The sequence below is a fragment of the Pipistrellus kuhlii genome, unplaced genomic scaffold (genome assembly GCF_014108245.1).
Source record: "Pipistrellus kuhlii isolate mPipKuh1 unplaced genomic scaffold, mPipKuh1.p scaffold_m20_p_1, whole genome shotgun sequence".
In the NCBI taxonomy this organism is placed as follows: domain Eukaryota; kingdom Metazoa; phylum Chordata; class Mammalia; order Chiroptera; family Vespertilionidae; genus Pipistrellus; species Pipistrellus kuhlii.
In genome coordinates, this window is record NW_023425404.1 from 19,079,530 (window position 1) to 19,092,704 (window position 13,175).

Genomic DNA, 13,175 nt, shown 5'->3' on the forward strand with positions numbered 1-13,175 from the left:
TCTCCATGTAGCTGGGCCCCTTTCTATCCAGACAGAAACTATATGTGTCCACAGCAGGAGCTGACATTTAGAGGACATCTCTAAAATGCTAAGGAAATTTTTGAGGGTTCTCTAAATCCTTCAATCAACCCCCCAGTGGCTCACAAATTTCCCAGTCTGGCATCCATCCTGCTTTCCACTTCCTCAGCCCCCGTCCTAGTTCAGGCCCCTTTACTTCTCACCTTGCCTGCTGTAATAGCCTGTCTTCTGTCTCTCCCCACTCCAGCTCTCCTACACACTGCTGCCGGGTTAATTTTCCCAAAGCACAGTTCTGATCCTATCTGTGCCTTGCTTAAAAGCCTTCAACAAATTCCCATTGTCACCTGAATTAGGCACAGGTTCCTCACCCTGGCTTTTAAAGTCAGTCACAATACGGCTTTGGTTTACCATTTCTCTCTTTATATTCACACTGATCTATAGGCATGAAAAAGAGGAGGTCACTTGGTCTTGCTCTCTCAGGAGGTCAATGTGAAATTCCCCCATGAAAACAACAAGGGATTCACCCAGAACGAAAGTAGAAGATGGTGTGGAGGTCATTTTACACATCCTGTAAAATGTGATCTTGCTGTCTGAACCCTCCCCCAAGATACTTTGCTTATAAACTTTATATAGCATTTAATAAATTCTACCTCATATCAGAGTACGGTGTGTGCTTTTCCTATCTCTGCCTTGTAGAGTAAATGCTACTTGAAGACAAAGACCATAGGATCCTCACCTTTGATCCCCTTCATGGTCTAGCCCTGTACCTTGCAATGGGGGCATGCAATATTTTTTTTTCTTTAAATTACCTGATTATATTAAAAAGAACTTATGGACCCTTAGATAACTCTGCTGTTGCCCATCACCTCTCAACATGTCACTTCCACTTCTTAGGAAGATGAAAATGTTTTTCAATGTAGCAACTGCATGTCCTTTATGCGCCTGTATGGCATTATATGTTAGATTATAAGTAGGTAGAGGACAAGGACTTTTTATGGTGTAACCTAGTGTGTATGGGATGTTCAATTGAAAGATTTGTGTATATAAACTCTTAATAAATATTTTATTATAATACATTTTTGAGAGAGAGAGAGAGAGAGAGAGAGAGAGAGAGAGAGAGAGAAGAAATCAATATGAGAGCAAGACATCCATTGGCTGTTTCTTGCATGGGATCAAGCTCTGACCGGGAATTGAACCAGCAACTCTTTTGTGCACAGAATGACCAATGCCCAACTAACTGAGCTACACTGGCTAGGGCTACAGAAATTTTAATAAATCCATTTGCAGAAAGTTATTTTACAAATCAAGGATTCTTAATGTCAGATGAACCTATATATAGAATTATGTATGAAAAATGTCAAATTTTCTCGGTAGAGACGGTCCATAGCTTTAATCAGATACTCAGAGGGCTCTGTGACCCAGAAAAGAGTTCGTATTGATTCATAAGAATTATCCTTATGAATCAATACGTCTGTGGAAACATTTTTACTTTGTCTCTACTTCTTGCAAAGGAATTTTTAAAAGTATCCTTTTAAAAGGAGGTGTTCCACAGACATAGAATCAGCACAGTGAGAATCATTTAGAATAATTCCTGATGCTGCTTTCAGACCTCTACTCTGTCCCCACTAAAGCGAAGTCTTGCCTTTGGCAGGATGGAGGAACTGAATAATGCAATCTCATGCGCAGTGTAGAAGAACATCACCATCTGTCATGCACATCTTCCTCTCCCATCCTTTTATTCTTATTTTTTAATAGACTTTAGAGAAAGAGGAAGGGAGGAGGGGGAGGGGAGAGAGAGAACGAGAAACATCGATTTGTTGTTCCACTTATTTATGCGTTTATGCATTCATTGGTTGCTTCTTGTATGTGCCTTAACCAGGGATGGAACCTGAAACCTTGGCATATTGGGACAGTGCTCTAACCAACTGAGCTACTCAGCTAAGGCCCATCCATTTAGTATGAGGAGGTCTCTGCTGTTTCACAGGAGATTTTTACCCTGATGCTCACTGTCAAAATTCCCCACTGACGCCTTCTGTCTTATGCCTACACTTTTGGCTGAGCCTACTTTTTTGGTTAAGAGTTTCTCTTAAGAGAAAAAAAAAAATCTCATCTAACAGGGTCAGTCTCAGACACTAGGTCCATGAGCTTTCTCTAGTGAACTTTAGAAAAAGGAAGTGGGAAGTAAATTTTGGGCTTATAATTAAGAACCTACTTACTGATTAATTTTTTGCAAACGCTGTCTCCCTCATGCTGGTCATTGATGATTTTTCTATATCTTTCTCTTTCTTCTCTTATCTCCTTGGGGATCCCCTTCCCCCAAGAGACTTAATTTAGGTAATGCTCTCATTAGTGCAACGTCTACTCCCGCAGATTTCCTGGGCTTTCACCCAGTGCTTTCCCTTATGATGCACTCCATTAACAAGCCTCTGAGCATCCAAGAGAAAGGAAGCAGTCTTTAATGCAATGGGCTCTACCTCATTTGACCCTGGCTTCAGCTCCAACTTTCTTGGAACTTCTTCAGCAGATAATTCCATCAACACAGAATTAAGGCTGAGCTGCGGCATCAAAACTGATGGCTAAACACCAGATTTACTTCCAAGTAGGTACTCTCTATATCATCACTATAAATTCTAAAAAATTATACCCAAGGAAGATACTATCCCTTGGAACGTTTTTAAATGTCGTCTGCCCTCTCCCTGGTAGCGATGTAGATTTGTCCTGATACATTCTTTTTTCTCTTCCAATCTCCAATCCCCTTCTTCCAATCTCCTTCTCCAGACATCATTAGGAGTTGGGATATATAGTCTGGGCTATGAATCAAAAACTACATGAACCACGACAGATGACTGGATCTGACACTCTAAGCCAGGAGTGGGGAACGTCTGGGCCTGCCAAGGCCTTATGGGGTGAGTTAATTAAGTGTTTGACCAAATATAGCAGGCTGATTTTTAACTTGATAATTATGAATGACCAGCAAATGGTGTTATAAATATCCAAATGGCCTTTGGCAGAAAAAAAAAGGTTCCCCACCCCTGTTCTAAGCCATGGTTCTCTGCCTTTTCTATACATTTGATAGCACCTGGGGAGTTTTAACAAAAATTGTCACTTGGGTCTCATTCCCTGAGACTCTGATTTAATTGGTTGGGGGTGTGGCATAGGGATTGGGAGTTTTTAAAAGCTAGGAGAGCAGTAGGCAAGGATTGAGGACCAGCCCTCTTAAAGGAATCAGCAGGACTAATGCAACCTGCTTTCATGCAGCCCAACAGGGTGATCTTCATGATGTCATAATACTGTCATAAGACAGTAGAGGGCAGAGTTGACTTAAATTTATATAGAGATAACTGTGTTAGGAAAGAGCAAGTAGGTAATGTAATCTTAACTTTGTACTTTGTGGTCGTCTTTTGCCACAAAGTTTTCATTTGCTTTTTGTATGTTGGAATTTACCCGGAAGCCCCTTAGTGATGCCTGGCCAATAGGATCATTGTATAACTCATACACTTTTTGAGAGCACAAGGGAACACTATTGGTGATTCTGCCAGGATGAAAGGTGTATACCAGGGGATTGTCTAAAGTACACTGGAACATAAGGTCACCCTGTGGTCACCATGTCTTCTGTGGGGTCCCGGAGGAGAGCCAGGCTCTGTAACATGGCTTTGCGAGTTAAAGCAACCAGTGGCTACTACGTATGTATGTTGATGACTAAATCTTCAGTATATTTTTATGTAAGCCCATAACAATGCTATCACAGTGCAGCATTATTGGATCATAGAAGAGAAACTAAAGACATGCTTTTAAGAATCAGGCATTATATACAACCTAGTTGGGAAGAAAAGACTAATACAATGAAGCTGCTCTGGTGGGGGTAGCTCAGACAGTTAGAGCATCTTCTTACGCCAAGGTTGCAGGTTCGATCACCAATCGGGACACATACAAGAAGCAACCAATGCATGTAAATAAGTGGGACAACAAATTGATGTTTCTGTGTCTCTAAAAATTAATCAATAAAAATATTTTTAAAACTCCTTTCAGGAAATAGAATATGATAAAATAAATAGTAAGTACATTCATAAATACTAGTATGATAAAATACTATCATACTAATATGATAAAATAAATAGTAAGTACATTCATAAAATACCTTAATTATATGCAGGCTGCCCTTGACTTAAAGCACATGTGTCAAACACAAGGCCCTCGGGCCAAATCCGTCCCGCCAGGCCTTGCAAACTGGCCCGCACCGCGCTGTCATCACTGCACTCCGCTGCGTTTCCATCACAATGACAGTTTATGACTGTTCAGTAAACCATTCAGCCCGCGATTTAGGCTGGATTTTAGATTTTGGCCCCTTCTCTGATTGAGTTCGACACCCCAAACTTAAAGTGATTCCACCATGATCCTTTCAAACTGCCAGCACCATTTTGTATTTAGGAAGCTTATTCTTCCTCCTTTGCTAACTTATCATTCATGAATCTCTATTTGATCTCGTGGATCTTCTAAGGATTCGTTCTGGTGGGGGTTTTTTTCTTCTTCTTTTTTTAAATTTGTTTTGAGTGATAAGTTTAATTACCAAGATTGACTAGGCAACCTTAGGGAACTCTAAAATAATGAAAGCACACTAATAAAGAAACAGTGATGGGATTAATCCTGTCACAAGATGGTTAGCCTTGGATTGGATCCAATGGCCGGCCTGACGGCTTAACAGATGCTCCCATTGTGCAGGGGATGGATTGGGGAGATGAGAGTGCCGGTCAGGCCAATCCATCTCCCATCACCGGTGATGACAAATGGCCAAGGAAGACAGATCAGCTCTGCCCAGTTCGTGTAACAAGATAGTTCTTTACCTTCTTGGTGCATGTTTACTTCGTTATCTGAGTTATTAATGAAAATATTCAGACAAGGTTTTCCTTGAGTTCACGGCTGATTTGTTCTTGCTCTGGCCTTCTTCTTTATCCAAACTGGCTCATAGGAAAGGATCTACTATTTGCTATGCACGTTTTACTATATTTCTCCAAATTAAAAATAACTTTCTTGTTTATTATGAAAATATACTATGCCTATAAAATACCCAAACATTGTAGGAAAATGGACAAGAAGTAAAAAACGCTTTTAATCCTATCATCTAGAAATAACAAGATTTTTAGGAGAATGTTTTCTGATTTAAAATACTTTATTTCTTTGTCAAATAGGAATTATTTAAAGCCCACTTTAAAAAAATTCCACAGTATGTTATGACATCTTTCTCCAGCAATAAATATAAAACCCCATCATCACTTAACTAGCTACATAGAATTTATATGTGTGTATGTGTACTATAGTACGTGTGTATGTATACATACCATAGTTAGTTTAACCAATCCCATTTTGATGGATAGTGAAGTGATTTTCAATTTCCATTTTAATAAACATTATAATGTACTAGAGGCCTGGCACATGGGTTCATGCATCGGTGGGGTCTTTTGGCCTGGCCTGAGGGGATTGGGCCGAAACTGGCTCTCCGAACATCCCCCGAGGGGTCCTGGATTGCGAGAGGGCAGTTCTCAGGTGACACACCCTGGAATCGGGCTCCCTCCTCTCTGGTTCTGGGTGTGTCACCTGAGAATGGCCGCTGCCAAATCATAGCAGCTCAGCAGCTCCTGTGTTGAGCGTCTGTCCCCTGGTGGCCATTGCATGTTACAGCTACCAGTTGGTCGGCTGGTCAGCCGGTCGCTTAGGCTTTTATATATAGATAGATATCTAGTATGTCCTTGCTATACATGTAAAATAAATATAGATAGAGCTAAAAGAGTCCTTAAAGACTAGCTAGTTCAATGCCATCATTTTGCAGAAGAAAAGCTGAGGCACAAAGAGGCTTAAGGGAGTTAGGATCCAGGTATTTTGACTGTATGTTGACTGATCTTTCCAATCCACCCTATTACCCTCCTTTTTAAAAACCGCTTGAATATTAAAATGACACTAAGTGGCACAGACGTTTTGTTAACTTTAATAGTCAAAGGCCTTACCTTAAAAGCTCTTAGGCCATGCCCGGGTAGCACAGTTGGCTAAAGCGCTTTCCCGATTCCCCAAAATTGTGGGTTTGGTCCCTGGTCAGGGCAAATATTTATGTATTCAACCAATGAATACATAAATAAGTGGAAAAACAAATCGATATTTCTCTCTCTCTAAAAATCAATAAATACAGTTAAAATTTTTTTTAAGGCTAACTCTTCCCAGGGTCATTTGGATTTTATATATATATATATATATATATATATATATATATATATATATATATATATATATATATATATATATAATTTTTATTGATTTTGTACGGAAAGGAAGGGAGAGAGATAGTTAGAAACATTGATGAGAGAGAGTCATTGATCAGCTGCTTCTTGCACATCCCCCACCGGAGATATGCCCACAACCAAGGTACATGCCCTTGACCGAAATCAAACCTGGGACCCTTCTGTCTCCAAGCCGATGCTCTATCCATTGAGCCAAACCGGTTTCGGCTCATTTGGATTTTAATGTTTGTTAATGTTAGTTGTGAAATAAGTTACCAGATTCTTATGTAATCTTTGGGATGAGGGCAGGGGCTAGCTCAAGCACCTGGCTCCTACTAATGAATTTCTGGCAAGTGAAGAGTGGGAGTTGAGAAATAGGTTCAGGCAGTGGCGGGATAACTGATGGAATACTAAGGCTCAGTCACAGCCTTGAAAGCTTCCGAAAGAAGAGTCTCCGCTCTCACTTCTTTCAGTTTCAGTGGCAGATCCAGAGCTGGAAGTTTAAGTGTATTTTGAAACATAAGATGATGGGTAATAGAGCAATTAGCATAGAGTTGTTACTTCTCCATGCTCAGTATATAATTTGATGCTAAATTCTTTTTTTTTTTTTTTGTGATATTTTATTGATTTTTTACAGAGAGGGAGAGAGATAGAGAGTTAGAAACATCTATGAGAGAGAAACATGGATCACCTGCCTCCCAGAGGGGCTGTGCCAGCAACTGAGGTACATGCCCTTGACCAGAATAGATCCTGGGACCTTTCCATCCACAGGCTGACACTATCCATTGAGCCAAACTGGTTTCGGCTGGGGCTAACATTGACTTAAAACAGGGGTGGGGAAACTTTATTTCTGCCAGGGCCATTTCAATATTTATAACATCATCAGGGGCCATACAAACTTATCAAGTTAAAAAGTAGCCTGCAATATTTGATCAAACATTTAACTAACTCACCCCTAATGCGTTGACATCCTGGGCCAGACCAAATGATTTTGGGGGCCTTATACAGTATGCAGGCTGGTCATTCCCCACCTCTGACTTAAAATATTAGACTGTAATATAGGTTATCAACATCAAATATCATGTGTATCTGTTAGTTAATTTAAAAACCATGGGACTTTTGCTTCCTAGATAAAGAACTCTTTAATAAGCAAAAGATTTGGAATTTTATGTGATTTTTGGAAAAATTACTTAAACTCTGAGTTTCTTGATTTCTTTATAGAGCAATAAGGATAATTATAGCAATTTACTTCATGAAATTTAATAGAAATAATTATATTGCATTTGGCAAAAAGAAACGGATAAATAATCTTTTAAAAATAGATTTAGCCATACACAAAGAAAACTAAGAAAAAGTTATGTGTTTCATAAGAGCCGGTTATTCTACAAAATAAATCATGTTCGATTGAACCATAGTTTCTTGCAGCCTTCAAAGCACTGAGGAGATATTCAAACAGAAGTTGAGCAGCTGCAGAAATATGCTGTAGAATGGAAAATGAGATGAATTTACAGAGGTAGTGGGATTTTTTTATTGCAGTATTTTTCCAAACTTTATTGAAATTTACCCAAAGAGCTTGGTTAATATTATTTTTTTTTTTTAATTGTGCCCAGACAGCGTAGTTCAGTGGTTGAGCATTGACCTATGAACCAGGAGATCACGGTTCAATTCTCAGTCAGAGTACAAACCCCGAGTTGCAAGCTGGATCCCCAGTGGGGGCCATATAGGAGCTTGCCAAACACATAATTCTCTCTCATCATTGATGTTTCTATCTCTCTTTCCCTCTCCCTTTCTCTCTGAAACCAATAAAAATATATTTTAAAATAGTTTGTGGCCCTAGCTGGTTTGGCTCAATGGAAAGAGCATCAGCCCACAGATTGAAGGGTCCCAGGTTTGATTCCAGTCAAGGGCACACACCTCAGCTGCAGGCTCAATCCCTGGCCCTGGTTGGGGGCACGTGCGGGAGGTAACCAATTGATGTGTCTCTGTCACATCACTTTTTCTCTGTCTCTCCCCCTCTTCCCACGCTCTCTAAAAATCAATGAATAAATATTTTTGGGTTAGGATTAACCACAACAAAAATTTGTGAATTTGAAACTGCTCACAAACAAATATAGGCAATAAGACTATTAATCCTGGCAATAATATCATTAAAAATGAAAACAAAACAAAATTGTTTAAATTGTTAGAATTCTAGCTGCCATTACTTAACAACAAACTTGATTTTGAAATTATATTTTCTCCCCTTGACTTGAGTTTCTGGCTTGATAAGTACCCAAAAAGGAAGAGACCAACGTTTTTAGGTTTAGATACTCTCAATTATTCACATACTAGGGGCCCAGTGCATGAATTCATGCACCTTGAAAGGAACTGTGGGCTGAGAGGCTGTGGTGGGCACAGGAGCGGGTCTCAGCCCATCCTCCACACCCATGCCCGGCCCCTCCTGCCACAGCCCCTGGTCCCCTATCTGCTGGCCTCCCAACTCCCACTGCTACCGCTCCCACATGCTGAAGGTGCGGGTCCCACTCCCACCCACTGCCAGTGCAGAGTGATTGGGCCAGCACCAGCAGTGGGTTCGAGTGACCTGATTGCCCTTCAGGAGCAGGAGGGGGTAGAGAAGCCCTGAGGGGCGATTGAGCCTGGCAGCCTCCACTAGCACCCGGTAATAGTGCCGAGTGATTGGGACTGGTGCCAGGTGCCAGCAGTGGCTGCGAGCAGTGGCTCTAACATTGGCAGTGAGTGCGAGCAGGGCTGGCATCAGCAGCAGGTGTGAGCAGTAAGTAGGACAGCGGCATTGGGGAACAAAGAATTTTCAGTAATCACCAGAGGCTTGCCCCCATGACAGTGACTGGTGCCCAGCCCTTGGCTGGCACCCCTGCTCACCTGCTCCACCATCCCACTGCAGCCAATGCCCACCATGTTGCACATGCACCCCTTGGTGGTCAGGGCACATCATAGCGACCACTTGTTTAGTTGCTCCACCATTCCGTCTATTTGCATATTAGCCTTTTATTATATGGTATAGATTCTCCACTTTGTGGAATACTCAAGATAGAGTGTTAATGTCCAACAGCATCAACTTGCTGCTTATAATGCTTTTTTATTCACTTTCTATGTTCTTAATCCTGTGTGTCAAGACCTTGGCATATTGGAGTATGGGGATTGCAGCAGGGGCTCTGCCGAAGGACGAGGTCTGAAATGGCAGTGGGAGGGTGAAGCAGACAGAGACAAACGCCCACATAGCTGAGCCATCACTATTGTATTTGCTAGACCCCATTATAAATGAGACACTGGAAGGCACTGGGCTCCTGCTCCCATAGGTGAACTTGGTGGTAGGTGTGAATATAAAATCTAATTACTCCATTTCTTACCCACAGACAGTAAGTTAGGTATGAATGTGCCATGGTGGTTCAGGAGTTCATGAAATTCAGGCACAAATATGTCTGAGGGAATTCAAATGCCAATTATGTCTCAGAGAATGTGAATTCATTTAAATAACCTTACTCACACTAAAATAGGAAAGTAAATTTCATGGGCGGGGGGGGGGGGAATCACAAATATGTATTTTTAAGCCAAATAGAAATTACTTTGGGTTACCTACTTCTTTGTTATTGTTGTTTTAAATAAGTTTTTTTTTGTTTTTTTTTTTTTTTTTTTTTTAATTTCAGAGAGAGGAAGGGAAAGGCAAGAGAGATAGAAACATTGATGAGAGAGAAACATCCTTGGCTCCTCTATCCTGCACGCTTCCTATGGGTGACCTAGCCCACAACCCCAGGCATGTTCCCTGACTGGGAATTGATCTGCGACCTCCTCATTCATGGGATGATGCTCAACCAACCGAGACACATCGGCCAGACCTTCTTTGTTGATCTCCAAGATTGCAACCCTTATTTTAGTTTTCATTATTTGTTTGTTTATCAATTCATTTATTCACTCATTCACTTATCAGGCCTTTCTGCCTTTATTAAAGTACATCTTCTGTGTTAGGAACTGTGCTAAGTGCTGGGAAACTTAAATCTACATCGTGAAAGCAATGGGAAGCCACTGGCTGATTTCAGACAGAGAGTGCCATGATCAAATTTCCTTTTAATTAACTGTACTTTGGCTGCCGTGTAGGAAAGGAATGGAAGGAGAGTGCAACTGGAGAATGGGAGAGAGTCAGGACGCTAACAGAAGCAATGCACGTGAGAAAAGATGAGTGACGAATGGGCTGAATTGTACACACACCCCTGCCCCCCAAAACAATTTCATATGTTGAAATCCAAGCCCTCCTCCCTTACTTCAGAAAGTGACACTATTTAGGGCCTTTAAAGAGGTAATTACAGTAAAATGAGGTCACGTGCATGGGCCTAACCCACTAGGACTGGTGTCTTTACAAGAAGAGGAAAGTAGGATACAGACACCCAGAGGAAAGGCACACAGGGAGAAGACAGCCCTCTACGAGTCCAGGAGAGAGGCCTCAGACGAAATAATCCTGCTGACACCTTGACCTCAGACTTCTAGCCTCCAGAAGTTTGTGAAAATAGGTTTCAATTGTTTAAGCCACCCGATCTCTGGTATTTGTCCTGATGCCCCTCACGAATTAAAAAAACAGCCCAAACAAGGCAACTGCAGAAGATCAGCACCTTCAGGCACAGTTCACCAGCACACCCACCAGCCTGCTACTACCCCTGCACAAGCTCGCATCCCTTAGGTACCAGGAAATCTAGGCCTGCACAGGGAGGAAGAGCTCAGGGAGAGTAATCTAAGGAAAAATGCTCATCCATTCCAAAACCTGGCCAGTGCTCCATGGAGTAGTGGAGGACAGGTGCAAGCCTCTGTCCACCTCTCTCCATTACTGATGGAGGAAAGTTTGAAGTTGGTGTCACCTGCTCCTTCAGAGGGTGTCAGTTTGGTGCAAATTTATTTTTCCCCCCAAATATATTTTATTGATTTTTTTACAGAGAGGAAGGAAGAGAGATAGAGAGTTAGAAACGTCAATGAGAGAGAATCATCTATCAACTGCCTCTTGCACACCAACTACTGGGGATGTGCCTGCAACCATGGTACATGCCCTTGACTGGAATTGAACCTAGGACCTTTCAGTCCACAGGCCGATGCTCTATCCACTGAGCCAAACCAGTTTCGGCTCACTTGTGCAAATTTAGATGCCTCAAACAGAATGGTCACTGGAATGAAATTTCAGTTCAATCCAGTGACCATTCTGTTTGAGCCATCTAAAGGAGAGATTTATCCTTGGCTTCTCTATATTGTAAATGGTGAGCTATTATGATTGGTTCTTCTTCTCCTTCTCCTTCTCCCTCTTCTTCTTCATTTTTCCTGTTGAAAGTATTGCATACGTCCCTCTTGTTTCCCCACTGAACTCTTCTAGCTGTCCCCACCCCCCACTTCAGGCCTTCACCACCCTATTGTCTGTGTCCCTGGGTTATGCATATATGCATACAACTTCATTGGTTAATCTCTTCCCACCCACCCTCCCCTGCCTTCCCTCTGAGGTCCCATGCTTCTGTGTGTCTGGATCTATTTTTGTTCACCAGTTTATTTTGTTCATTAGGTTCCACATATGAGTGAGATCATGTGATACTTGTCTTTCTCTGACTGGTCCTGCTGCTTCTTTGTCTTCATGTGGAGGGCGTGGTTCCTTAAATATTTCCAGAAATTTCAGCTTAGTTTCATGAAAAGCATCTCTTGATGCTTGAAAGGGTAAAGAAGAGGAAACTAATGTGTTTCAAGCTCTAGGCACTATTTTTCTGCACATTACCCTAAATTCTTGATTTCTCCATTGTTGTTAGCAGGGGATTGAATGAATTAAAAATCAGATAAGTTCAGGTTCATTTTGTTTTGCATTTCTATTTTAAGAAGCTTTCAGATATGTTCATTTCTAAAGTGAAAGTTGTTTTTAAATTTATTTCAAACAAATAAATTTGGTTCTGCGATTCAGTAAAAATAGCTTTTTAGGATTAATTCAAGTCACAAAAAGTTAATCTAATTTATTATAGGTTTGGCTTATGTTTTAATTTTATTCAAGTCCTTAGATTTTATAAATAAACCTTAACTTAATATAAAACTGTAAACTGTATTTTAAAATCTTCATACTGCTCTAAAATCAGTAGGATTTTATAATCTCAAAACTTATATTTTCCTTCAACTGAGTAATCTTATTCTAATTCTTCCTTATTATCCCCTTCTACTCTCCCTCCTTTCCCTTTGTAACTTTTATAAGATAGATATTGGACCTTGAGGATCTTGCCTCCATGGTTTTCAGTCATGAAAAAATTCTCATGACCTTTCCATCTCCTAGTCTTTTGCTCTCTGTTTGGGGAGAATATCTGCTTTCACTAATCTGATCTTCTACTTGGTCTGTTCTGCTTATCAGCTAATGAATTTTCAATTTTAGAAAATTGCTTTTTAATTTATATGACTTCTCACTGAATATTTGTTGTAGATTGAATGTCCTTTCAAGTCTTCCTGAATAATATTTAAATTCATTTTAATTTTATCTTCTGTTTCCTTTATTAACTTAGTTTCCTCTGATATTACTTCTGTTGTTTGGCGTTTCTTTTTCATGGTACTGGTGTGTGTGTGTCCCCCCCCCCCCCCCCCCCCACACACACACACAAAATCCTTGCTGATTTTAATTGTTCAATCATCTTTTATTTTGGAATGCTTTTGCCTGCCCATTTTGTTTATTATAGCCTCTCTTCAGGGGCTGTAAAGGAAGGGCATGATATGCTTTGCAGAAAGAGTGCGGGTTCCCTCTCATTTTTAGGGGCTAGTAGACTTATGAGCTCTGCCCTTCTGGTCCCAGGATCCCCGCTAACTTCTTATTCCCAGAGGCAAAGTTCTGATACTTAATAGGGGAGAGGAGGCTTAATTCAGGGAATCATTTCAGGG